The sequence below is a fragment of the Lissotriton helveticus genome, chromosome 7 (genome assembly GCF_964261635.1).
Source record: "Lissotriton helveticus chromosome 7, aLisHel1.1, whole genome shotgun sequence".
NCBI classification, from domain to species: domain Eukaryota; kingdom Metazoa; phylum Chordata; class Amphibia; order Caudata; family Salamandridae; genus Lissotriton; species Lissotriton helveticus.
The window spans coordinates 822979551-823007269 of NC_136068.1; the positions used below are offsets into that span (position 1 = coordinate 822979551).

At 44.6% G+C, this 27719-nt stretch overlaps 1 protein-coding gene across 4 annotated transcripts in view; it reads right to left on the reverse strand.

The window, feature by feature from the left end:
* Window positions 1–27719, reverse strand: part of LOC144767075 (neuropeptide Y receptor type 6-like) — a 399172-nt gene that overhangs the window by 160948 nt on the left and 210505 nt on the right. Inside the window, exon 2 of one of the 4 annotated variants that reach the window (XM_078650701.1) lies at window positions 7731–7934. The exons of the other annotated variants lie outside the window; for them this stretch is intronic. The gene's annotated coding sequence lies outside the window, so the exon portion shown is untranslated. The remainder of the gene's footprint in view (window positions 1–7730; window positions 7935–27719) is intronic. 4 annotated transcript variants of the gene reach the window in all.

Consider the following 27719-nt stretch of genomic DNA (forward strand, 5'->3'; position numbering starts at 1 on the left):
GACTATGCCAATCCTGGCTCAGCATATTGCGTTGTGGTGCAGCTGCGCCACCTCCAGGTAACGAATGTTGTCTGGTAGAGCCAGAGGTCCACCGCCAATGCAATGGTGAACGTCGTAATCAGCAGAATGGTGGACCACGACTGCTGCGCCACTGCGAGTCTGGCGGTTGGAAGACCGCCAGACTCGTAATCAGCCCCCAGCTTCCTCCTCAGATACCAATTCCAATAAGCCTTTTCTAGGAAGAGTCAGTGGATGATGTAGGGGGAAAAGAAGAGAACATGCAGAAAAATAAATCTCAAGAAATCAAGCCTCACACATGAAGCAAAGCAAGGCAAGACTCGACAACTGACTCTGTCCTGAACTTAGGGGTATCCCTCTAAGTACTACCCTTAATACAATGGAAAGAAAAATACTAAATATTGGTCTTGAATATGTGCCCACCAACGAGCTTCGTTGGCCAATTTGAATATAGGATTGAACTGCAGCAGTTCTTCAGGAAGTTAAGACTGCACACCTTTTTCAAAGACTGGCCCCTTTAAGGAGTAATGAAACCAACCAACAACACTGACTTTAGAGCAAAATCTCGCTATACAGCACCCAAAAATACAATTCATCACCATATTACTACTTTTGTGCAAGTTCTCTTCGCAGACGTGTACAAAATAGAAGCAGACAAAAGAGGCATTTGGATAACCTCCGAGGTTATGAGAAGAGCTTTGACAAAACTAGGGAGTCATGATAACATTGTATAATAAAAACCGCTGACAAAAGAAGGCAAGTAGTAGTACAGGACAAAACGACATATTAGAATGAATGTCAACGGCTACTATCGGATACCAACAGCTATAGAAAACTGCCAGGTAACAGACAGAGCACAGTAACTAAGGAAATTAGAACCCTGGTAAATGAAGCAGTGAAAATGGTTATATATCTCGAAAGATAAGAGTGAATTTCTGAAAGTAGACAACCCAACTATACCATGCTTTAACTGTTCAATGAAAATTCACAAGATCAAAACACCACCCCTTGCATGAACCCTAGTTTCAGATATCGGGTCACTGTTGGAACACTTGAACAGTTTGCAGATTTCTTTCTGTAACCAGTAGTACAGAAAATGCCCACCGAGTTTAAAGACATCCAGACACACCACTTCTGGTCATCATGGACGTGGAAGCATAATATACTAGCATCCCTTAGGAAGCAACTATAAGGGCCATCAAAGATCTACTGAACAGACCCAAACAGATGTAAGTATTAACTTGATATTATTTGAAAATGGCATAATTTCATAAGGATTCAAATAGAATTCACACCATATATGGTTTCCTTTCAGATTGGCCTTATGTCGACAGTTAGAAAATGACGGATTGATGCCTCATTATGGAATAGCATCCATCGAAGTTGATTCACCAAATGCTAAGGGTTGAATTTGTCACATCACACACTCTTTGACCCACAAAGTTATAATAGGCTTGGCTCCCTGTCCTATTCTTAAATTTTTAATAGCCTTGTATTTGCTACTGAGAGTCCAGGTGAAAAGGGCACAGTGGAAATTACAGATGGAATAAAGGCAAACCCTCACCATTGCTGTTTGATTTATATACACTCAAGAAAAAAGGGCAAAAATAAACCATGTTGGAAGACATGAAAATGATTAATCAATGTAGTTGTTTTTCTGTAGCAAAGTGGTACAGGATGTGCTATGAAAACAAGACACCAAAGCACGTCACTATTTTGTTTCAAACAGCAAAGAAAATATAATGGGCTCCTCAATGATGCAGTTAATTATTGTTATTTTCTATTTTAAAATGATGCCTAGATAGATCTCTGCATCAATTCGACCACCCACGACAAGTGCTTCTTAATAAGTCCTAGTATGTATAGACATAATTTGACTCCCACAAAACATTAAAGCACTCTAAAGAGATGATGCTTTCATCCCACCAACATTTAACTATTAAGAGCTACTCCTCCGCTCTGGCCTCCTTAAATGGAACACCAACGCCACTCTCTTTTAAAACGCTAACAGCCTGAGAGGCCTTAAAACATAAGGTTTAGTTCAACCCAGAAACCATATTTTTTAATCGGCCCATAGCCAAATTCACAGCATCGCATAAAGTGTTGAGTAGGCAGTCACGTATAAAGTCACACTGAGAATAACCCCTTGATGGGTTCTACTTTTGAAGAAGCATGGAGTCAGCAAAATTCTTCTAAGGATGGTTGATAGAGGTTATCCTGCCCCACCAATGTGGAAGCTTTTTCTAGATCTGCAAACACTTATGACACATTATTTTTTAATAATAATTATTTTTATAATGAATACAGTCATAACCAATACATTTGATCATGGTGTACTTGAAACTATTTTATTTGGACATTTAGAAGTGTGTTTATTAATGTAGTTTGCTATAACACATTTCTGTAAGGACATCATTTTCTTAAAATGGATGCTGTTTTTTTGCTGTTTTATTCATCTTGCTCCTGCTCAATACACCTCCCAATCAATGTCCCTTTGCAAGTCTTCTCTCCCCACATTCTTCACAGAATACAAGACACTGTGATGCAATTGGTTATTTTCCTTATAGAGTATTGTGAATGAAACTTTCATGGTGTTCCTAATGTAACTTTCCAAAAAGGACACTTCCAGTAGAAGTTCCGAGGTAGACTCGCTAACATACACTAGTGATAGATATTTCATATTATGATGAACATCTCCAAACTATGCTGTTGCTGAGGAAGCTAATGGAATATTTCCTCTGCCAACGTGGGTTGGTGTTATAATAGTTTCAAGGATGATTGTGATTCTGATATGCCCAATATGTGATATTGCTAATCATGCCATTCTGAATTTGCAGTTTTTCCTTATTACCTATGCGTAAATTGTGTAAAAAAAATCTGGGTTTGGGGGTGAGCCAGGTGACTTTTTCTTTCCTCCTAAGGATTTTGTTTATTGCACTTATGACTTTTTGCTGCTTATTGGGAGGTGGATTTTTTTAAATTTCAGACAATGAGCCTTCTTGGCATATATATTTTGCATTTCTCTGTAATGCCTATTTTGAGATTTTGTAATACAACTCTATAACATTTCATCAGCCTAGAACTCACTTATTAAGTAGACTCAGTCACTTATTTCATCACTCTGCTATTTGTGGGGCCAGATGTTAAACAAGGATTTGCAATGCAATCGGCCTCGCCTTTAGGACCTTATATGTATTTAGCTATGCAGCACATTAGCCTGGGTACTGAAACATCTACTGTTCTTTAACATGGAGGGAAAGTAAGCACCAAACTGCATGACACACCAGGTATGGGAACACATGGAAAGAAATGTTGCCTTTCATCGGAAAATGGTATAGTCCAATCTCTGTTTGTAATATAAAATCAGGGCCTTTGGTGGTCATATCATTGAAAATATTAGATTCGAAAAAAATATTATTGTCTACGGGTTCTCATGGAAGACAATTTCTATGGACTGGAATCTAGAGAATGCTAAAGTGATTCTGGTATTTTACTGACCTCGGATGGTCGTTTTCTACCAAGAAAGTTAAATAGAGGCAGTTGCCAGAAAAAAATTAAAAAAGAAAGTCCCTCAGCAGAAAGCAATTCTGGTATGTTACTGACCTCTGCTGGTCGTTTTCTATCAAGACAGTTAAATAGAGGCAGTTGAACAGAAAAAATGTCCCTAAGCGGAAGCAGAAAAGTCCTAGGGCTGATCTCCAGAGCCCACAAAGTACATACACATATAAGTATATAATACGATAATACTAAAGTATATACAACAGGTCTCGAATGCTCAAACTAAAAAGGGTGGTGACTCTTATTGCAAGATCAAGGGTGCTGGAGCCGAGCCACTGAAGGCCACTTTGGGATTATCAAAATATTGGGGTGCAGTAAAATATTGAGGTTCAATTCCCACAGCAGCTTTACCTATAGCTAGGTCAGATGCAGTTATTTCTGACACAATTCTATTCAGATTCACAGCTTGTTCAGCATACAGGCTATATGAAGTGTTTGATGTGGAATTTTCTACCCTACCTTCATTCATTTTTCTTTCATGTATTGTCATTGAGCTTCCAGGATTCTCTATGACTGTAGGGCATCGGGGAGGAGCATCTTCTGAGACAATCAACATAACAAAAGTATATTAACAAATGTGAAGCCAGTCATCATGCATAGAGAACCTGTCTTGTTGCCAAGTATTAACTGTATAATAGATTAACTAAAGGGTCATTGTTGAGATATGGTCTTGCCTTGACAAAATCATTTGCTGTAACCAAACAAGAGACGTGTAAGTCAGTTGCCATCCAATCATAGTTTAACTGGTATTCTGCAGGGCCGGACTGGCTACCGGGCAGTTGTGTGTGCTGCCGAGCAGGGGGATGATTTCTCCGTGGTATGGGCGTATTTCGTTGATGGGGACCTGCGTGCGCTTTGAAAAAAAAAAAAGCAAAACGAATTTCGTTTTGCACACACAGGTCCCCATCAACGAAAGCATCCCCCTGCTCGGCAGCACACACAACTGCCCGGTAGCCAGTCCGGCCCTGGTATTCTGACATGGGCTGAGCTAGCCTGAATTACCATTAGGGTCTATTGATTAAGAGTTCTCAATCTCGAACTGTGCTTAGTATTGAAGAATGTTTCTAGTGGCTCTGCAATTAGAAAAAATCTACAGAAACCCAAAGCTTTCCAAGAGACAACGGTCAGTAATTTGCCAAAAGAGGTGAATCTACAGACTTTCTTCTCCAAGGCACTTTATCGATCTGTTTGCATTATTACAGCATAGCAAATATGCACAAGTATCTTCTCAAGCGTTTTGGCTTGGAAAACAGTTATTAAAACATCCTATTTCATATAGGACAACACTGAGGTTACTGGATATAGGTCCCGAACAAAGGGTATAGACACAACGAAGGCTTGGAAATGGAAATGGTTATGTCCCACTGTGAAACCCTGTCACATGAAAGAGATTTACATCAGTTGCCAGTGATGACCAAGAACTAAAAGCTAAATGAAGAATATGCAGTGTGCCTGTGAAGCAGCCACGGTCCATGCTCGTAACAGTGGTGGGGCGGAGTAAGGGGGATTTTGAGGGACAATACAGAGGGAAAATTAATTAATGAATTACCTCGTCATCGTCCTATAAAATTCCCCCCCCCCCCCCTCAACCAGGCCACACCTCCCTGCCACTGTTACCTGCACCGGCTGCGGCTGCTGTGAAGGATGGTTCTCTTCATGCATTTTTCAAATAGAGGTCAGCCACTCTGTGAATTCTTATCTCATAATGCTTTTTCTTGGCGTGACCATGCCAGAGGCTTTCCAGGTTTGGCAGTCCACCCAGTCACTCAAGCAGATGGTTCTCCACTATACAAATGTTTCTTCTCAAGATCACTAAATGTGCTAGAAACTGATGGTGAGATACTCAAAAATCAAACGTGTGACACAGTGTCCCTGAGGGTAGTCCAATTGACCCCCCAGAAATCCCCATGCAGGCTAGTGCAGTCACTCGCTGCGCCCACCTGCAGGGGTTTCTATGCTACCTCTGTAACGCACTAGCTGGATGCCACCTGCACTGTACAACATGAGGGTGCTTTGAAGCAGCCGCTCCTTATTACACTGAGTAGGCTGCCATGACGGCAGCACATTCATCATAATAGGTGCACCTTTTGGAAGTTGTACTGTGGTGCAAACAGGGACAGTGCCCTCCATGTGTAATGGGGCCTCAGTTTGTTTAGAAAACTATACTAAATATAGAAAAACTGTGACAAAGGGAGAAAACAGTCATGGAAAGGAAACTACAAGAGGGAGATAAAAACAGAGGAAGCTTAGGGTGCTGGAAGAAAAAGGCATGAGGTAGAATCAAGGCCAGGTAGACTTAGTATTCACCAATCCTAGACGGTAAAAGAGTAGTGACAGGCTCCTAAAAAATACTTTTTGTTTTTTTAACAAGTTAAGCACCTGTTTTTTCTAACTGCACTACTACCTCATGGACCTTATTGCCCCTTGAAGTAACGGAACTCATTAACCATACACCTCTTTCTGAGCACTTCTTTAACCCCTTCCATGCTGATGACGACCCCCAGACACGGTGGGCATGTGCTGATGACGGCTGGGGGCCGTTATGAACCCGCCCACTCTTTAAAACGGCCGCACAGGCGCATAATCGCTGCCGCCCCCAAGGGGTTAAGGAAGCTTTTACAAGCTTATCCTCAGTGTTTGCTCTATAAAATGAATTAACCAATATTTTAACTGTACTTTTTATTATATAATTTTTGTATTTGTGTGTATGTCTTTGAAAGAAAGGCTGACAGAGCTAAAATGTGTCAAACAATCAAGCAAATCACTTAATCCAGAAAGAGAAACATTTTGAGCTGAGTGGCCTTTATTTACGTAAGGATGGAATAATGAAATTGTGCAAGGATACGTTGGTAAGCCTGCTGTAGATGTTTGCTATGTGGCAAGCGATTCTAACAGATTGAGGCTTTGTGAAGTATATTAAATCAAAGAATAAAAATGGATAGCAAGAGTTCCAGTTGGGATCTCAATAAGCATGTCACGACTCTACAATCACCATGAATAAAACACTGTCGCTGGCTCACCCAGCCCCTCTGTCACTTGCGACCGACCCACTACCTCTGACATCAGAGATCACAGCAAAGAACAGAGAGAAAGTGGAACTGGAGAAAATAGCAAAGAGAGATGTTTTATGATCAAGATTTACTGTAAATGCTGGTAAAATGTCACCATTTATTTATCTCTTCCCCCCCTCTCTTTATTTCTTTCCCTCTCTCTCTATTCCTTGATGTTTAGATGAGAATTCTATGCAGGTGAGGTAAGTACTGGTGCAAAAGAGCAGTTAATTGGCTAATGGCACATTCTATCCTGGCATCTCATACTATGTTGTGGCAGCCCACAGGGAACATGCCTGATGAAATGAGAGGAGACAATCATACAACTCGGTAGAGTACTCAGGTGATGAGGTGAGAGCTCAACTCTATATGAATTACTGAATGCACATAGGAAATCTTTGGTTTAAAGCATAACACCCACATGATATGCAGTCAGAAAACACAATTGAACAAAAAATCCTTTGTTAGCTGTGACAGAAAAGGACATCATTGTGGATAAACTTTTTAACGACAAATAACATAGAATAGGTGGGCTTTTTATTCCAGTCATCACTAAATAAGAAGTATAGGGACTAGGAGAAAACTCCCCAGAGAAGTAAACTCCACACATAGATGTGCGAATGGCATTTTGTAATATGTTTTGTAGTATTACAAAACTACTAGAAATTGGGTCTCTGGTTTGCAGAGGTATCCACCCTGTCCAAGTAGGGACCACAATCCTAGTCAGGGTAAGCTAGATGCACACTTTAAATTAACCTATGGTTACCATCTGGTAGCTTGGCACAAAGCAGGCAGGCTTAACTTAACAGGCAATGTGTAAACTATTTGTGTAACACACACAGTAACACAATGAAAACACCATAAAGACTCACACAGGTTTAAATAAAAGAGAATATTTTATGAGTAAAACAAGAAAAAAAAATCCAACACGTAGAACCAGAGTTATGAATTTTTAAAGAATAAACCACAAATAGTGCTTAGAAGTCAATAGCGCTAAAAGGTTATTTGAGGTCACACTTGACCAGGGTGAATCCAAAGACCAGGCTGACCACCATGGAGGACAGGCTGGCTACAAGACACATGCATGGTCTGCTGAAAAAATACCTTGGATGGAGCAAGTGCTGGTGTCTCAGACTTGATGCGTTGGTTCCGATTCATGCTGTCGGGTCTATGAATTGTCATTGAGCCTCGCAGTCGGATCCCACATCAGTGTTGAACCCTTACGATACAGGTGCTCCGTTGATGTTGAACCGCACAGTCGGGTCCCGCATAGTTGTCGAGCCTTGCAGAGATGTCCTCGAATTAGCTCTGCATCAGAGTAGAAGGGCACTATGTCAGTTCCGATAGGCACAAAGTCGTCAATGCATCGATTTTGATGCACAAACAGCTATAGAACCCACTTCTAAGGTCCAGAACTGGATTGGCACCTTAGGAAAGGGAGGAATCACAGATAGCAGAGTCCAGCAGCAGAGTTGTAGGTAGTCTTTGATGGCCCTGATGCTTAAGAAAACAGGGGACAAGCCAGCAAGCCCTTCAGTTTCAAGTGAGATGGTTGCAGCCATTGTCCTCAGCAGGGCAGAGATGAGCAGGCAGCACGGCAGCTCAGCAAAGCAGAAAAGTAGTTCCTTCAGAACAGTTAAGTCAAGCAGAGTGGCAATCCTTGTAGCACAGCAGTCTTTACTCATGGCAGAGTTCTTCACAGGTCCAGTGGTATACTGTCTTGGTAGGGTCAGAGCCCCAGTACTTATACTCAAATGTGCCTCTGAAGTGGGTCTGACCTCAAAGCAGGCCGTTGAAGAGCACAGGTCCCCTTTCTTCCCTGCCCTGTCTGCCATATCTGAGGGAGGTAATCAGCCCTTTGTGTGGGATAGAGAACACTGCCTATTTAGGTATAAGTGTCAGCTCCCCCTCCCTCTTCCTGTCCAGGAAGAGCTATCAGAATGTAGATGAATGTAGATTAGTTCTTTGTCACACCTACCCTTCCTGTGTTTGTGGCTGTGCACAAATTGTAGCTGTCACCCACCTCAGATGTGTATTGGAGATAGGATGTAAGACACGCAGAGCAGTAAGTGCATAGAAATGTCCACTTTCTAAAAGTGGCATTCCTAAAACAGTAATGTGAAATCCAACTTTACCCCTTAGGAGGATTTACCTTTACCATTTCAAAGATATGAAACATGAATCAGCTACTCCTCTCTAATTAGGAATTACAGCTTTAAAGTGTTTTAAGGAATTCCCAATGCTAGCCTGTGGGAGGAGTAGGTCTCACAGTAGAGAAAAACGAATTTAGCTGTTTGTCAGTGCCAGGACATGTAAAACTTAAAGGAAAATGCCCTACATTTTAGTTACACAGCATTCTGGCCTGGGGGCTACCTGGGACTACCCTAGGGGTGACTTATGTGTAATAAAAAGCGAGTTTAAGGTTTTGCCTGGGGTTTTAAATGGCAAGTGGCAGTAAACTGTTCACACAGGCCTTGCAACGGCAGGCCTGAGACAGGTTTAAAAAGGTTATTTGTGTGGGTGGCAAAATCAGTGCTGTAGTTCCACCAGTAACATTTAAATTACAGGCCATGGGTATATGGTGTACCACTTTACAAGGGACTAAGGTAAACTAAATATGCCAATGATGTATACACAAATGTCACTATATTTAGTGGAGAAGCATATGCACTTTAGCACTGGTAAGCAGTGGAAAAGTGCTCAGACTTAAGGGCAAGAAAAAGATACAAGCAAACAGTGGAGGTAAGCAAGCAAAATGTTGGGGGATCACCATCCTGAGGATGACAGGTCTAACAAAAACGTACTACAAAATACAGTGAAAGCGTACTACAAAATGTAGTTTGTAATTCCCCCCCCATTGTTTCACTTTGGCACCAACTGGTTTATCTTCCTATCTGCAGGCACCAGTTGTGCTGTTGTATTTCTATCTAGGACCCTAATTCGATATTCCTGATTTATGCCCTAATGTGGTTATAATAAATAATATCCTTATAAAGGCATAAGAATCATATCCATATTTAGTCGTAGCCCATGCAGTCCAAATTAAGCAAGGCTACTTCCCCAGACTCCTAGAAAGTACAACGAGTTCTCTAAACAAACCAAACCTCCAGCAACCTGGGAATTCCCCATGCTTTTGTTTTGATTTGTCCTAGAACTCCTGTGAGCACTGTAAAAACGGCCAGTTCTTAGTGACAACTTTATTGACGTCTTATGTCCAACCTTACGTCAAACCTGGCACCTTCAGGTATAAATATACCAACGTTGCCTTAAGCAAACACACGGTGGTTTGGAGCAGAGCGGCTATCTACTTGGCCGAGAGCCCAGCTGATGCGAGAGCCCACGGACGCCGCCCCTCCCTTTTGATGCACTGAGAGAGACGCTGTCTTTTCTCCTGCCGAGAAATCCAGCTCCGGTGTTCTCAGCCGCCCTTGCGGGTTTTTTTTTATTGTTTTTTTTACAGAGTTTTATATAGCGCGAACTAGACCCAAACTGAATCGAGTATCAGAGCGCTTTACATATCACCAGTTATGTTACATGAGGACACGCATTCATTTTAGGCACGGGATACCGAGTCCCGAGAGAGAGATACCAGACCTCCTGCTTTCTATTACCCAGGTACGGAGCTGACTAAACCCTTAAAGAGAATTCTTGACTCAGATTCTTGGCAAAACCAACTTAACTTAAACTGCTACTTACTTACTCCTTCCCACGTATTAGGCTTAGGTCAGGTACACCGGGGTAGGCGTATTTAGAAGCACCAGTTGAGTACGTTAGTCAATGTATATATGTATGTATATATTTTATCCATTTTAAAGTATCATTTGGCTAAGAAACAATATCAATGCTTTTACAGTATTATTTTATAATACTCCTTTTACTGTACGCACTTTACTTTATGATGAGTATTGCAATTGTGGCAATTCATTTCTCTTGCATGAGAAAGAAGACTGCTCAATAAATAACACCTTTTATTGAAAACGCCCGTCTCTCTATTCTCTGCACTCTGGTGAAACTAAGTATGCACGATTGACTGAGTAAAATAGCTGTCTATTGTTTTCACACGACTCTAGAGATACACTCTTATTCTGAGGGAGCAAAGTTGTCATGTTTATGGTTGTCAGAAGCTAATCCCTTCTTGTCTATCCCGGGAAGTTAAACTCCTCCTTGTTTACTCGAGAAAGTTTCTAGTGACCTCTGAGCTACCTGGCAAAACTAATTAAGTCTAATATAGTCAGTAGAGACCTAGTCGACCTCAGTCCTACGTCTACACTGCTGTTTATATTATTCCAATGCGCAGAGCCTATTGGGACTATAGGAACTACACTACAGTGCCACAAGGAACCAGAGGCAGAAATGGTTTATCTACAACCACACTCCCAAATTCATAGAACTAAAAGAAGAGTGTTTATTTTTACCCAGCTCCAAAACTTTTTGGGAGTAATAAAAGATTAACCAAAAAAAAAGTATTCTGCATTACTAAATTCAACAATATTTAAATAAAAATATATAAGCTCTCCTAAATTACCTTACTCATTTATGGTATCAAGTGACATGGAACATTGCATAACACCATGCAAATAAAATCCCAACTGACCTAAGAGTCAGTTCTCCATCACAGGTACAGGTAGCACAGCAGATCCAGCAGTTACCATTAGCAGAAATTGAAAGGAAAGTGGTATGCATTAAAATACAGGGAAAAAGCCCTTCAGAATAAATGGGATTCTGGTACAAGAGTATGTTCTCGACGTGGACAACACCAAAATACCACTGGTAGGTTACCACCTTCCAATCTGGAATTTGACCCTTGAAGCAATTCCATGAAATACTACATCATATTTGTTAGAAACCAGGGAAAGGTATGTCAATTGGGCATGGCGGACTATCTGGAATACTTAGGAGCCAACTGCACTCACAAAAACAAAATGGACATACCAGTTGGACTATCCCATCATGAGGTGGCTATACAGATAAATCTGGCATACACACCTTGTCTGCTTTGGACACTATTTTTTCTCTGTTTTGCTGGTAAAAGATACTGAAATGATAATCAGTACTGGAAAATAGATTTTGGAAAGAGTTGGGCACATGTCTACCTAAGCAAACAACATGCTGGGCAAACTGCACTTTGCCACTAAAACCTATGAAAATAAAGGGGGTGTATATAAGTATTCTCAACAAAAGCAGGATTTCTACTTCCTACCCACAGTTCAGCATAGTCACTGTTGGTAGAAGTCATCCTACCTTAATGGCACTGCATAGTTCCTGCTGAACTGTTGCCAAGCAATTCTTGAAGCTCCCTGAGGCATCAATGTACAATATTTCCATCCTCACATACAAAAAACATATATCAATAGTATGCCCTGTGTAGAAAGAAATATGTAGGACATTGGGTTATTAGTTATGTGGCCTGCCCAAGTGCTAGGTCCACAATTCCCCCTTACTGGAAACCAAGACCCCCCCCCCCACCCTTGTATCGCTCGACTTTCTCAGAGTAGCGCAGTTAAGCAGTGTAAGGCCTACTCAGGGGAGGTTGTATGGGCTAATAATCATAATTTACTGGCACACAATAATATATTTTAATAAATGATTGTCCAGTCTGTACTTTTTCTGGAGAAAATTGAAAAGTACATTTATCACACACACACACACTGTAATTTACCAATATCTACATAGGCAGATCGAAAATACCATAGATGACATTACATAATTACAATTGACCCCCTAAAAGGGCCATACAAACATCTAAGATAAGTCAGCTGGCTTGGTAAAAGGTTCAAGATCAACAAACCCCATGTTAAAGGCATCATTTTGTACTGTAAATGCAATCATCAGTAATATTCATCAGCTGTACATGATCACTGTATATATGCTTTTTAACCTAGGGTTTGTTGCTTTTGTGTTGGCTCCAAAGGTCTGGGCTCCATGCTTCGTTCAATGGGAGTGGGTAGGTCATCCCCGGTACAGTGTGACAGTTGATTGATCGATGCAGATCCTTCAGCCCTAAACTTTTTCCCTTTTTATGGTGAGGTCTGATTGAGAGAAATGTAAATAACCTGGCATAGCAGGGTGACAAAAGGCCTTGGCTCTGATCCTGAGCTGAGCCAGAGAATTATGACAATTCTAGATGACCCATACATTTTACAGATATCTTTGGGGAACTTGCAGATTTGATTTTCTTGCACAAGTTACAGCCCATTTTGATATGCTACTGGTCTCTGCAGGCCAAAGGGAAGCAACACTGCACTTTAAGGCAGGTTTCCCCTATATGTATAACAAAGTGTCACTACAGACAAAATAGTATATCACACTGACCTTACTTAATAGTGACACAAAGAAAGAATTACCTTTTCAATTGGTCAGTTGTTCTTTTAATGTTTAATCAATTTCAAGTATTTTGTTTTTAAAGATATGTATAAAAAGGATAATAAAATCTTGTATTGATGGAATCATGTTGATATGATTTTACTAATCTGTGCATTTGCACTTTGTCAAGATTTGAGTAATATATATTTTTTTATAAGTTTGAAATACAATTATGATATATTTGATTACATACTTTATATTTGAATTTGTGTGTATTGATTGTCATTGGGTCATAATGCAGTAACCTGTAAATTAACCTTGGGAGAGGTTATTTATATCACATAATCTGCATATCTGGTTTTCCTGTACATTTTCAGACTAGGTTTGTTTTCTGACTAATTGAAAAGGAATTTTTTGCTTTGTGTTACACATACCCATCCCTTTTCTAAGCACTAGGGTACCTCCCTCATAATCTGGCTATTTTCTTATTAGTGTACACAAATATTATAAGGCCTACCCCAGGTCAATATCTAATCCTGCAAAGTCCTTTCTTCGCCAGGCTACCTGCGCACAGTTACCAGGCTGTGCACGATAGTAGTCTCCCACACGTAGTCCACACATGAGCGCACATGTGTTCACATGTAACCAGCCAAGTGCCCCTTACCTTTTCTGTATCGCAGAAGCCTTATCCTAGAAGGCAGACACTGAGGCCCTGTCCAACGTCAGTTGATGCATCATTGACCCCGTCGGGGGACTCCGTCCCTCATGCTCTTGAGATTACATTGACATCTCAAGCATTGTAATCCGCACCTGCGGCATGCAGTCCTGGCCCCTAACATAAGAGTGGGCAACCACCCACATGGAAGCCTTAATGGCACCCCATAGTACTCTAGCAAAGTCTACTGTGTCCCTGTTGATGTCTAGAAATGCCTTGAGCCCCAGATCCAAGTGGGTGGTAAAGCACTCCTCTGACAGGAACCAGGCATTCAAACACTACAGGGGCTGAATCCCACCATCAGGGGCACTGAAGTGCACGTCACTGAAACATGGTCCGATATACCTCGCTGGAGTATTACCTAGCCAGTACTGTGCAGAAGGTCAGGGCTGGAGCTAGTAAATAGTCAATGCAGGACAGCGACCCATGGACAATGGAAGTATGGGGTAGTCCCTGCACCCAGGATTCCAGATCCTCCCTCTGTTGTAGCCCAGGGTTTCCACTTTGGAGACCAACAGCGAGGCAGTAGCGTTGCGGGCAAGTCTCTGGTCTTTGGTCCGCCTCCCCCACTGTGTTACTCTCCTACACCTCTAACAAGAGGGGGAAGAAGAGTCCAACCCACTTGCCCCTGATGGATCTCACTAGGGGGCAGCATGAGCAGTAGGATCCCAGGGGGGTGTGGGCCCGATGTCTTCATGGGAAAACCCACCCCACGCAGGCCTCTACAGGCTCACATCAACAGCTCTGGCAACCCGCCTGCTTGTTGTCCTCTAGAAACCTAGGGAGGGAGGGGGGAGTGGGAGGGTAGAAGGGTGGAAGGAGCTCATATGCTGCCTTCCTGCATGCCCTCACTGGAGTTTCTCTGGCCATTTGACCAGCCCCATTTCCAGGTGTTATCCGCCACTTGGTCCAAGCTGACTCCTGCAGTCCACTCCTAAAGCAGGCCTTCACTGAGGGCTACACGCGTCCCACAACTCCTTGATGGGACCCCACCTGGAGTTTCTAACCCCAGGCACCCTGCTCTGACCACTGCTGCCCCGGAATCGGGGCCGCAGCACTGCACTTTACGCTAAGAGAAGGAGCACCCAAGCGGGCGTACCGTCCTCTGCCCTGGCAGCCCCAAAATTTCTCCTGGGGACCCGGGCAGCTTCACCAAAGCTGTTATGCTTGCCTGGGCTCAGTCATGATGCCAGGCTGCCAACTTGATGGGGCCTCTGCTTTAACACGTGGCTGCAGAAGAGCTGCTCCACTCCAAATCTCCGTCAGGAGAGAGCTCTCCCCATGGTGGGGGGGGGACCAGTTAGGCTCTCGAAGCCCCATCTGGATCATCCCCACAAACAAGCCAGCACCCAGGAGAATGACGCAAGTCCACCATCTTGCCCATCCTGGCCACTGACGTAGTCATTACACCAGGAGTTAAATTTGGAGTCTTTATGTCGGTGGTAGGTTTTCAGTCTTTTACTTTTCAAATCTTTGCTTTGCAAGCTAGTGACTTTTTAAGTATGACCTAACCTTAACAATGTGTGTGTGTGAGTGTGTGTGTGTATATGAATATGTGTGTATACACTTACTCTTCATATAGTATTAAGGTTGTGTTTCTTTAATTCGTAAAAACCATTTAAAATCCAATTGAAATAATATTAAATAAGTATTAAGATAAAAACCTTTCATTTGAAATAATTGGAGTAAATCCATACTAATATTATAAAGAGAAAGCCCAAACCTTTGAGGCGGGTAATCTCAGTAACCACAGCCCCAATAACAACACCCAATACAGCGTTGGAAAGAGCAGTTGCAGCAGAAGGACATAGGCTATGCAGACGGATAAAAAAATATATAAAAAAATAGCAAAAAATCCATACTATCCATACTAATATTATAAAGAGAGAGCCCAAACCTTTGAGGCGGGTAATCTCAGTAACCACAGCACCAATCACAACACCCAATACAGCGTTGGAAAGGGCAGTTGCAGCCGAAGGACATAGGCTATGCAGACGGATAAAAAAATGTATAACAAATTGTTCAAAAAATCCAATCTATACTATACTATACTATCCATACTAATATTATAAAGAGAGAGCCCAAACCTTTGAGGCGGGTAATCTCAGTAACCACAGCACCAATCACAACACCCAATACAGCGTTGGAAAGGGCAGTTGCAGCAGAAGGACATAGGCTATGCAGACGGCCACCATGTACATTTTTTAAAATTGTTTTTATTAACTTTTCAAGAAACAGTGGTGTTCATCACAATCATACAGTGCAAGACATACAATTGTACCGTAGGACACCATATACATTTAAAAGGTAAAAGAACTGTGCCAGCAAAGTAGTCCCTTGTGGGCGTGTCTGCGTTGTGCTGTGGGCGTGGGCTGGGGGCGTGACTAACGCTAGGGGCATGTGGTACGGCCATCACATCGTGGCTGTGGGTGTGTGCTGGGGGCGTGACAAATGCTGGGGGCGTGTGTCCGCCCTTCATGCCATGTGAGTCGTACATACAAGCGCCAATTACGTTGCTGGCAGCATCAAGGGGCACGCTGGGGGCGTGACACGCTGGTGCCGTGAGAAAGGCTGGGGCCGTGTGTCCGGCCTTCAGGCCATGTGAACGCAATTGTGCCGCATCAAGGGGCACGCTTGGGGCATGAAAAACGTATTCAGCTGGAGGCCTGGTAAGTAACATTACTGCAGCCTCTCATGCGCGCTGTTACTGAACTCTCTCATTCAACGAAATTAGATGCGCCTGCTACCATCAACCAGGGCTCTAGCCGGGCTCAGGCGGTGGATCAGTACACTAATTACACGCGCCTGATAACATCAACCAGGGCTACAGTTGGGTCGCAAGCGGGAGAACACGCACCTGCTAACATCAAACAGGCCTGCATCTGGGCCTCAAGCGGGGGAACACGCTAATGAGCGTGTCTGCGGGGACAATTACTGCGGCCTCTCCTACTCGCTGTCACTGAACTCTCTCATTAAACGGATTTACCCGCGGCTGATAACTCTCTCATTCAACGACATTACACGCGCCTGCTAACATCAACCAGGGCTGTAGCTGGGCTCAGGCGGCGAATCACTACACCAACTACGTGCGCCTGCTAACATCAACCAGGGCTGCAGCTGGCCTTCTCCGTCCCTATTCTAATGAAACAAAAAATGTTGTCTACCACGAGATTTTAAAATAAATTGCCCTAGCCAAATACACACATTACACACATTCTATTTCATACCCGGACAACGTCAGGACGGGCTGCTAGTAATTTATAAAGTAAAAATATGATTATCTACTATTGGTACTTTTGAATGCATTCAAATATTTGTTTTAAATATATTTTACATATATTTAAAGTAGTTTTTGGAGGTTACAAGGGATATTTTAGGGTTCATGTATGAATAGTACTCAGGTCGATAATTGCAAAAAGAAGGGGACCCCTGGAACTAGTGAGAAGAACACCTAGACAGAGAAGGTATCAATATAATGGTCTTGAAGTAGCCCTAGAAACTTTACATATTAGCACTCAGGTCTAGTGTTTTTAGGTTTCAGAGATGAGCAGTGTTTAGGGGATGCGTTTTTTTATGATTGTTGGGTGGGTAAAGAAAACTTAATGTATAAAAAAATAAAACACATTAAATAGTTGCCTGACAATCTGCGAAGAAGTATGTGTAATAAATTTAGTTGTTGCCTGACATTCTGAAAAAATGATGTGTAGAGTATTTTCTGATGCTGGACATTTCCTTCAGGACAAGCAAGGGACAGCTAATGCATACATGTCAAAAGTGCATTCATGCCTAACATAAAGCTTCAGATTGTGTTGGGAGTAGCTTCTATAAAGGTCACCATGAAAGAATCCAAAAGAAGGGAGCAGCCTAATTAGCGGAAAAAGTCTAATTCCACAAAAACACCAATTGAATGAAATAAGTTTGTGAGCCAATATTTCTGTCCAAATAGCACAGATCACCAAAACGTGGCTCAGGCCTGCCATTGCAGAGCCTGTTTGTGCAGTTTAAACTGCCATTTTGACCTGGTAAGTTTACCTACTTGCCAGGCACAAACCTTTCTGTTTATTATATTAGTCACCCCTAAAGTAGGCCCTAGGCAGCCCTATGGGCAGAATACAGTGTATTTAAAAGGCAGGACACATACTTTTGAGTTTTATATGTCCTGGTTATGAAAAACCGCTAAATTAATTTTCCACTACTGCAAGGCCTATCTCTCCCACAGGTTAACATTGGGCTTGCCTTAAAACATCTCTTAAATGTAACGTCCAATTGGTAAAAGATAGAGATTTGAAGTTTGGTGTCTATGGACTAACAATTTAAAATCACAACTTATGGTGAAGTCAGATTTTAAATTGTAAGTCTGAAAAGACCACTTTTAGAAAGTTGACCTTTTCTTGCTTTAACCTTTCTGTGCATCTATCTGTCTGAATACACATCTGTGTTGGATGACAGCTGGGCTTTCTGCATTCCCTCTAGACAGTCGCACACAAAGGGAGCTAAGGTGTGCCATACATTTGCTGATGGCCCATTACCAGGCTGATGGATCTCCACAAGCTAGAGTGAGAGTGAGGAGCTGACGCTTGCACCTGAATAGGACTATACCTGTCGCACACCATGAGCTGCATACTCCCCTGTAGTGCGTCTGGAGCCAGGGAAGGAAAGGCAGAGGCCTTGTGAGGGTTTGAGACCACTTTGATGTTTTCCCCACTTCAAAGGCACAGTATAAGTATTGGACAACTTACACCCCCAAAATAATTCACTTTTGGGTCCTGAAGAGACTCTGCGAAGAGGGGCGGTGTTACCAAGAGGGACTGTCAATTTGCTAATTGCATTGCTGTGTTGTCCTGCTGCCTGATGATTGCTGTGATGTCAGGAGGGACTGCCACTTTGCAACTTGCTCTGATGTGTTGGCCTGCTGCCATTTGCATTGAGAAAGGATTGAGCCTACTCTCTACAACCTTTAAACCCAATTAACTCCAAGGGCGTTTTTGGCTTGCCCCCTGTTTTCGAAGTCTCAAGGCCATTAAAGATGTTTCGAAGTCTCTGGGTCATCAAAGACTTCACTGGCATCTGCACTGCAGTTGATGCCTATTAAAATCTGCGTTTTTTTATTTTACCAACCAGTGTGTGCCCCCGAGGTGCAGGCAAGTTCTGTGCTCCATGCTTTGCTGCACCATGGACATACACTTCAATTCTGAGCTGCTTTGTAACCTGCATGCACGACTTCCCTGTGCGCCGCTTGAAACCATCGACTCTGCTGCTGAAGAACCGCCCCAGCACTGTGGGAAGCTGTTTGCAGCATGGTCCCATGTGGGCCAGATTTCTCATGCTATATTCCCAGTACTTGCATATAACAAGAACTGTCATTCACTGACACCAAAGGGCTTCCGTGCTGCTTCGTAGAGGTATCATTGGGATAGAGATCGCCTAGTGTCAAGAAGCCTCCATTTCTCCAGGCACTTGTATCTACCGCTGCAGTCAGCTGACGGAATGTCGGGAGGTCCCAGAAAACAAACTCTTGTGCAAAGGGGGCACGTCTAAGCACAATCTTCACTGCACACTCCCATAAGGCTGATGTCTGTTGAATTAAATACGCTAGCATAGCAACTCCCCTGCCACCCCGTGGAGCAACTGTGGAAGCGTTCCCTGCCTCGTGTCATCCACGTGTCATCAACTTTTCCCAGTTGTCTTCGTCAGACAACCAGAGCGCTGCGTGTAATACATTTCCGTTTTAGGCAAGGCTAGTCCCCCAACCTCTAATCTAGAGGTACGCGTCAAATCTCGCAGGTCACCCTGCTTCGACCTGCCGACCATGCCAGCAATGTTAAAAGGGAACTTAGTCGCTGAAAGACTGCTCTAAGCCATGCGTCTAGTGAATGCCGTGGAAGTGTATTCCAAAAGCGGATAGACTTAGTTAAGCCCTCCATCACACTGTTAATATTTTATTGATTCCGCTGCTGTGGCGTGTGACACAACGTTAACCCCAGGTAGCAGAAATTATCAGTTTCCTAGTGTAAGGAAAGTTTGGTTAACTCACTGGGTTCCTGTCTTGCCGGCCGGCCCACAAGGAATATCAAAGATTTAGCCATATTAATACATAGTTTAGAAATGTTCCCAAAGATGTCCAAGTGTTCCATGAGCACGGGGAGAGACGCGGCTGAAGCTGTCAAATAAGAGTGTGTCATCCGCATAAAGCGAGATTAAGTACTTTGTCCTTTCCAATACCATCACAAACAACATTTGGGACAAAGGGCACCCCTGTGATGTGCCCCTTCCAATCCCCAGAGCAACCGAACTCTAGCTGTAGGTTCAGAGTATAACAGTCTTACCTAGGATCTAAATCTAGGGCAAATTCCCATCGCTTCGAGTACCGCCATCATGTACCGCCAATTGACTGTATCAAACGCCTTGGCGATATCAATAGAAACCATGGCTAAGTCTTCCTCTCTACCTTCTACTTCATGCATAAAATGCATTTATCTTCTAATATTCATAATCGCATTCCATCAAGGCAGAAACCTGCCAAATTCCAGGCTCAATCGAGTGGTTAGCACTTTACACAATATTTTTTATGCCAATATATATCATGGTGATTGGACGGTATGAGGACGGATCAGATGGGTCTGCACCAGGCTTTAAAATCACAGAAATTGATCCTTCTCGCATTGAGGGAAGGAGTGTTTTCTTAATTTGAGCTTCTGTATAAACATCAAGTATGCAGGAAGCTACCACAAAAGTAGAAGTCTTAAAAAGTTCAGGCGTAAAGCCATTGTTCCCTAGGACTTTTCCTATTTGAAGAACTCCAATTGCCAATCAGACCTCCTTTAAGGTAAGTTTGGCATCCAGCTCCTGTCTCATCACCTCCCCCAGTTTTGAGATTTGTATTTATTTATTTATTTTAGGAGTTTTATATAGCGCTGCCCTGACCCGGGGGTATCGCAGCGCTTTACAGCAGTGTTTCATAAGAGTTACTTAGTAGAGCAGTATTAAACATAGAGTTCAGAAGTCCAAGAGTGCTGAGGATTCTTGAGGTAGTAGAAGAGTCCTGAGGTAGCCTTGTTGAGTGCTTTATTGAGGTAGTCCGAGAGTCCTGAGGCAACCTCATTTTATGCACACTTGATTAGAAGCAGGCTGAGGTGGATCAGTTTGAGGCAAAGTCAAAGAGCAACAGAGATAGGGTTTGGCGTGAGGGCGGCGATTATCCCTTCGGGTTGAACATTTCCGCCAGATAGCCTGAAAAATGACCACTATCTGGGTCACCTGGATTGGCATAGACCCACTCTAAATGCCTCCGAAACACCTCCAAATTGTCATATTGGATGCGTTCTTCACCCCAAGGGGGTCAGTAAAAAGGAGGACAGTGTCATTGAGAGTCTCCCCCCGGAGAATCCAAGTCAATAGCCTGCCCACGCTATCTCCCTCCCGATAAAGTAAGTGCCTGTATGATTTTAATGAGTAGTATTCTAGTCTATCTCAGGTCTCAGTCAATTGACTCAAAAGATCAGTTTCCTCAGCTCGACTATCCTCATCTGGTTCTGCACATCTTTGTAATGCTGCCAACTCTTTCTCCTTATGCAGGGGCTCAGTCTGTAGGGTATGCCGCACTCCATGGATGTATGACGTTACAACGCATACTTTTACAACGCATAACTTTACAACACAATTTTTAAAACGCAACATCCATTACAACGCATTCCATTACAACGCATGCCATTGCAACGAATTTTTAAAAACTACCTTTGCAACGCATTACATTACAACGCATACTACCTTTACAACGCATACCATTACAACGCATACCATTACATTGCATGTATGGTAAGCATTGGATAGTGTAGGGGTAAAAATTACTATTCTAACTCCAGGGGGGTGCAACAGTAGGGTAAGTGTTGGATAGTGTAGGGGTACAAATTACTATTCTAACTCCAGGGGGTGCAGCAGTAGGGTAAGTGTTTGATAGTGTAGGGGTAAAAATTACTATTCTAACTCCAGGGGGTGCAACAGTAGGGTAAGTGTTGGATAGTGTAAGGGAACTATGCGCTGTGATGGTATGCGTTGTAATGGTATGTGTTGTAATGTCTGCGTTGTAATGACATGCGTTGTAGTGGTATGCATTGTAGTGTCATGCGTTGTAATGGTTGTGTTGTAATGGCATGCGATGTAATGGATGTTGCGTTGTAAAAGTTTGGTTGTAATGGTAGTGCATTGTAAAAGTTGCGTTGTAAAGGTTGTTTCCCCACTCCACAGGAAAGACCCAGACATGTACCCCTCAACACTGCGTTCAGTGCCTCCCATTCCTATCTCAGCTCTGGGTGGTTGTCCATTTGGTCTCAATATAGCCTGTCAAAGATTCTGTTATTGGGTCCCTACCCATCTTCTCCTGTAGTACCTCAGAAGGGAATCTCCATGAGTGGAAGGAATAGGAATAAGTCCTTCACTGGAAAGTACATGCCACCGGCGCATGATCCGATAAATAACGTGTGAGGTGGATTACTTCTTGCACCCTAAGGGCCATCTGTGCGTATGTGATTTAACCTACTAAATGTGCCTTGCATGGGCGAGCGACAGGTGAATTTGCTGCACCCAGGAGTGTCCACCCAAACATCACCAAACCCCCATGTGCGACATGGCTTCGATCAAACTAGTTGTGATCCTGGGTTTAGTGCCCTGTCAGGGTGGGGGAGTAGCAATCCAAATTCCCATTTACCACGCAGTTAAAGTCACCTTCCCAAAAAGTGTGTGTCCCTGGTGCTGTGGACATAACCTCGGTGAGTGTACGATAGAAGGAGTCATTATCCGTGTTGGGACCATACGAGTTTACAACCACAATGACTTGACTATCTAGTGTATCCTGTATCAGTATGTATTGGTCCTCTACATCCTCTTACAAATATGTCAGTGAAAACGGCATTCCAGGGACTATCCACACGAGTACATCGCTAGAATAAGAGGAATAAGTTCCATACTATGTCTGGCCTCTCCATTTTTTAGCAAGCTTTTTGGCTTCAGTCTCTGTCAAGTGGGTCTCCTGGAGACATGATATGCTAGTTCTGTGATGTTTAAGCAATGAGAGAACCCTGCACCATTTGCTGCTAGTGCTGCTAAGCCCTGTAATGTTCTAGGAGAGGAGTTTATAATCAGCACCCACAGGCACAGTATAGTGTAAACTGAGAATCCCCCTGCAGAACCATCCACATGTAAAGCCGTTCCTCATCGTCCTGGAAAAGCCTACTTACAAGTCGTGAATGATAGATTTGGGGGTCTCTGGTTGGCACAGGTAGGCACTTGTGACAAGCAAGGACCCTCTCCTCTAGTCAGAAGAAGGGGATTATCCTCTAAAATAACCCCTGCTCACCCTCTAGGTAGTGTGGAGCGAGAAGACAAGGCTTATATCAGAAGCGTTACAGGCTAAGCATTTGGGAACACATACAGTAACTCAGTGACAACACCACACATGGACACCACACTAGTTTTTGTATAAAAATGAGTATCTTTTATGTAAAGGCTTAGCACAAGACCATATAACTTCAGAAATAATCCACAATACTTGTTAGCAAAAAGAGTTCTTGTTTAAATATGCGTAGTTAAAAGTTCTGTGCGCTTCGCATTATCGGTGCGGCTCTCCCGGGGATGAAACGTACTTAGGAAGAGCCAAATCGGCGCAGCGGACACTCGGTCCGGTGCGCACACAAACGCAGTGCGAGTCTCACAGTACCTTAGCTTGGTGTTTCTGTCTCGGACGATGCGTGTAGAAAGTGAAGGCGGACCAGGAGCATTGTCTGCCCCTCTTCGATGCAAACCCGGCTCGTTGCAGGCGTCTTGTGCGAGGCGTTGAGCGGGGGCCACGGGGAGTGAGGCGGGCGGTCCTGACGTTGAAGCGTTCACTGTGCAATGCGGCGTGCGAGCTGTACCTTGAAGAGCGGGGCGCCTGCTAATCCCGGACAGCACGGTGCGGGGCGGATTGTACGCTGCAAGCGTGCGAGCCATACTCCACCCTGCGGTGCGCTCCTACTTCAAAGGCCAGCGGCTGAGGCACGGCGAGCAGTGTGGCTCGAAGGAGGAGGGTGAATGCGGTGTGCGGTGTGGCCCTTCTGTCTTACGGTGCGAGCTACGGCTCGTAGAGGAGCGGAGTCGATTCGTTCAGGGCGGCAACGGCATGGGTTTCACAGCAGTCAGGGCTTCGAGGCGCACTTCAGATCGCGGGTCCAGCAGTACGGGGAAAATGGCAGTTTCCAGCAGCTCTTTTTAAGGCGGTGGAGTCCACTAGTCCTGGGACTCCGTTCAGGGGGCAAGCTCACCCACAAGCCCTTGGAAATCTTTCTCAAAGCACAAGTTGAGCAAAAGTCTTGTCCAGTCTTTCTCCCTCTCCTTCAGTAGCAAGGCAACCACTGCAGGCCAATCCCCCAGTACTCCTCTTTACAGCTTTCCCAGTTCCTTCTCGTCGGGCAGAGGTTCTTCTTGTTTCAGCAGGATCTGATTTCTTGGGCTCAGGGTCCCAATACTTATACTGCAATTCTTTTGTTCTTTCAGGCCAGGGGGCCTTTGCCCAGTTCAGCCCAGTTCTGGAGTACTTTGTTGACAGGACTCTGGTTTGTCTTTTCAGGGTGCTGGGCAGAGACATCAGACGCTCCACAGGAGGTGGAGCCAGCATTGTGGTGGCAGAGCACAGCCCCATTCAGAGTCCAGGGGCACCCCTCCCACCCATCTGGATGTAATCTTCCTATTCACCACCTGGCTGCCCCAGCCTGTCTCCTGGAATTCCCCAGCCCTGGCACTCACAGAAACCAGACAGGAGATACACATCCTAGCAGAGGCGGGCTGAACAAGTTAGGCAAGCAAATACCAACTTTCTAAAAGTGGTATTTGCAAACACATTATATTAAAATAAACTTTACTAAAAGATGTATTTTATTATTCTGAGTTCAGGCATACTAAACTCGAATTTCTACCATGTTCTCTGAGTCTGTTAGGATCATAGGATGTAACAATTCTAACAGCCCATTCTGGCCTATGAGAACAGGTAGCCTTGCAATAGTGAAAAACGAAAATGGCTGTAATTCACTATTAGGACATGCCACACACATCAGGCTTGTCCTACCTTAGGCTTACAATGCACCCTGCCCTTGGGCCTACCATAGGGGTGACTAATATGAAGTTAAGGGAAGGTTTGGGGACTGGCAAGGAGGTGCACTTGCCCAGTCAGCATGACAGTACCAGACTGCACCCAGGTTCTGCAATGGCAGACCTAATACACATTTTACCAGGCTGCTTCTGTGGGTGGCACAACCAGTGCTGCAAGCCCACTAGCAGCATTTGGATTTACAAGCCCTGGGCACTCCTGGTGCACTTTACTGGGGCCTGAAAGTAAACCAAATAAGCCAATCATGGAATCCAATAAATATATACATTTTAGACAGGGAACACTTGCACTGTGGCACTGATTGGCAGTGGCACAATGCTCTGAGCAGCTAACACCAGCAAAACACATGAGGCAACAGCAACAAAAATGGAAGGGAGACCCACGCCAATGGTGCCAGGTCTAACATGTGTCCCCTCCAGCTGAAATGTGGGGAGAACTACCCTACCCCAGGGAGTTCTCATCACTAAGGCGGAAAAATCTGGACAGACCGTCAGCATTGGCGTGGTCTGAACCAGGGCGATGTTCCACCGTGAAATCCATACCCTGGAGGGAAATGGACCACCTCAACAGCTTTGGATTCTCATCCCTCATTTGCATCAACCATCTGAGGGGCCTGTGGTCTGTCTGAACCCGGAACTGAGTCCCAAACAGGTAGGGTCTTAGCTTCTTCAGTGCCCAGACGACAACAAATGCCTCATGCTCAATTGCACTCCACCTCTGTTCCTGTGGAAGTAACCTCCTACTGATGAAGACTATGGGTTGGTCAAAGCCCTACTCAGTCATCTGTGAGAAAACAGCCCCTACACCATGCTCTGAAGCGTCTGTCTGCACAAGGAACTCTTTGGAGAAGTTGGGTGCCAGGAGCATGGGCGCCGTGCACATGGAAGTCTTCAGGGTCTCAAAAGCTTTTTGACAGGTGTCAGTCCAAATCACTCTCCTTGGCTGCTTCTTGGAAGTCAGCTCTGTCAAGGGTGCAACAATGTTGCCATACCCCTTGACAAACCTCCTGTAGTACCCTGTGAGTCCTAAAAAGGCTCTCACCTCTGTCTGGGATTTGGGGGGTTCCCAAGGCAGGATGGTTTCAATCTTGGGCTGAAGGGGCGCCACCTGGCCGCTCCCAACTTGGTGTCCCATGTACACCACGGAATTCTGCCTGGTCTAGCACTTACTCACCTTGATCGTGAGGCCTGCCTTGAGCAGTGCCATCAACACTTCCCAGAGGTGGCGCAGATGTTCTTCCCATCTGACACTGAACACTGCGATGTCATCCAGGTAGGCGGCACTGAACTCACCCAGTCCAATCAACACCTGGTTGACCAACCTCTGAAAGGTGGCAGGGGCATTCTTCATCCCAAAGGGCATAACCCGGAACTGGAAATGCCCATCTGGTGTGGAGAATGCAGACCTCTCTTTTGCCCCATCAGTCAAGGCGATCTGCCAGTATCCAGACGTCAAGTCAAACATGCTGAGGTACCGGGCAGCCCCTAACCGATCAATGAGCTCATCAGCTCTGGGGATGGGGTGCGCGTCAGTCTTTGTGACTTAATTGAGGCCTCTGTAGTCCACACTGAACTGGAGTTCCGGTGTGGCACCCGGTGCTGCAGCCTCCGGGACCAAGACCACTGGGCTGGCCCAGGGACTGCTGGAAGACTCAATCACCCCAAGAGCAAGCATCTTTGAGACTTCCTCTTTGATGCAAGCCCTTACCCTGTCAGTCACTCTGTAAGCCTGGTGCTTCATAGGTAAGCTGTCTCCTGTATCCACATCATGGACGCACCAATCTGTGATACTAGGAACCAGGGAGAACAGATCAGAGAACTGTCCCAGCAACTGGCAGCAGTCATTCTGTTGTTGAGGGGTCAGGGTGGGAGAGAGGTTAACTCCATCCACTGACCCATCATGCTCTCTGGCTGCCAGGAGGTCAGGAAGATGCTCAGTCTCCTCCTCCATTCCAGCATCTGTTGCCAAGAGCATGCCCACTTCAGACCTCTTTAAGTGGGGCTTTAGGCGGTTGACATGTAGGACTCTCATGGGGTTCCTAGGAGACCGCAAGGCCACCAAATAGGTAACAGGACTCTTGTGCTCCACAACCTCAAAGGGTCCGGTCCACTTCTCCTGGAGCGCACAAGGCTCCACGGGGGCCAAGACCCACACCTTCTGACCAGGCTGAAGCTCTACCAGAGTGGCATTCTAGTCGTACCACAGCTTCATCTCCTCCTGGCTGGCTTCCAGATTTGCCTCAGCAAGTTGCCTGAAACGCCTAGTCTGGTTCCAGAAGGCCAGCATGTAGCTATATACATTCTGGGGAGGATTCCTGGGAAATTGCTCCCAGCCTTCCTTGACCAGACTTAGAGGTCCTCTCACTGGGTGGCCATACAGAAGCTCAAAGGGGCTGAACCCTAGAGACTTCTATGGCACCTCACGGTAAGCAAAGAGAAGGCATGGTAAGAGGACGTCTCACTTACGCCTCATAGGTTCTTCCAGACCCATTATCATGCCTTTGAGGGTACGGTTGAATCTCTCAACCAACCCATTTCCTTGGGGTGGTAAGGTGTGGTAAACTTGTAGGTTACACCACACTCTTGCCAAAGGGATTTCATATACTTGGATATGAAATTGGTATCCCGGTCAGACACAACCTTTAGAGGGAATCTCACTCTGGAGAAAATTCCCATCAGCGCACATCCCACCACGGGGGCCGTCACTGACCTCAGAGGGATGGCTTCCGGGTACCGGGTGGCATGGTCCACCAGGACCAGGATAAACCTGTTGCCCATGGCTGTCCTGGGGTCCAGTGGCCCCACAATGTCAATCCCCACTCGCTGGAATGGGGTACTGACTACAGGGAATGGCTGGAAAGGAGCCTTCTGCTTCCTCCCACTCTTTTCACTTGCCTGGCAAGTCTGACAAGTCCTGCAATGAACGTCTGAGCTCTTGT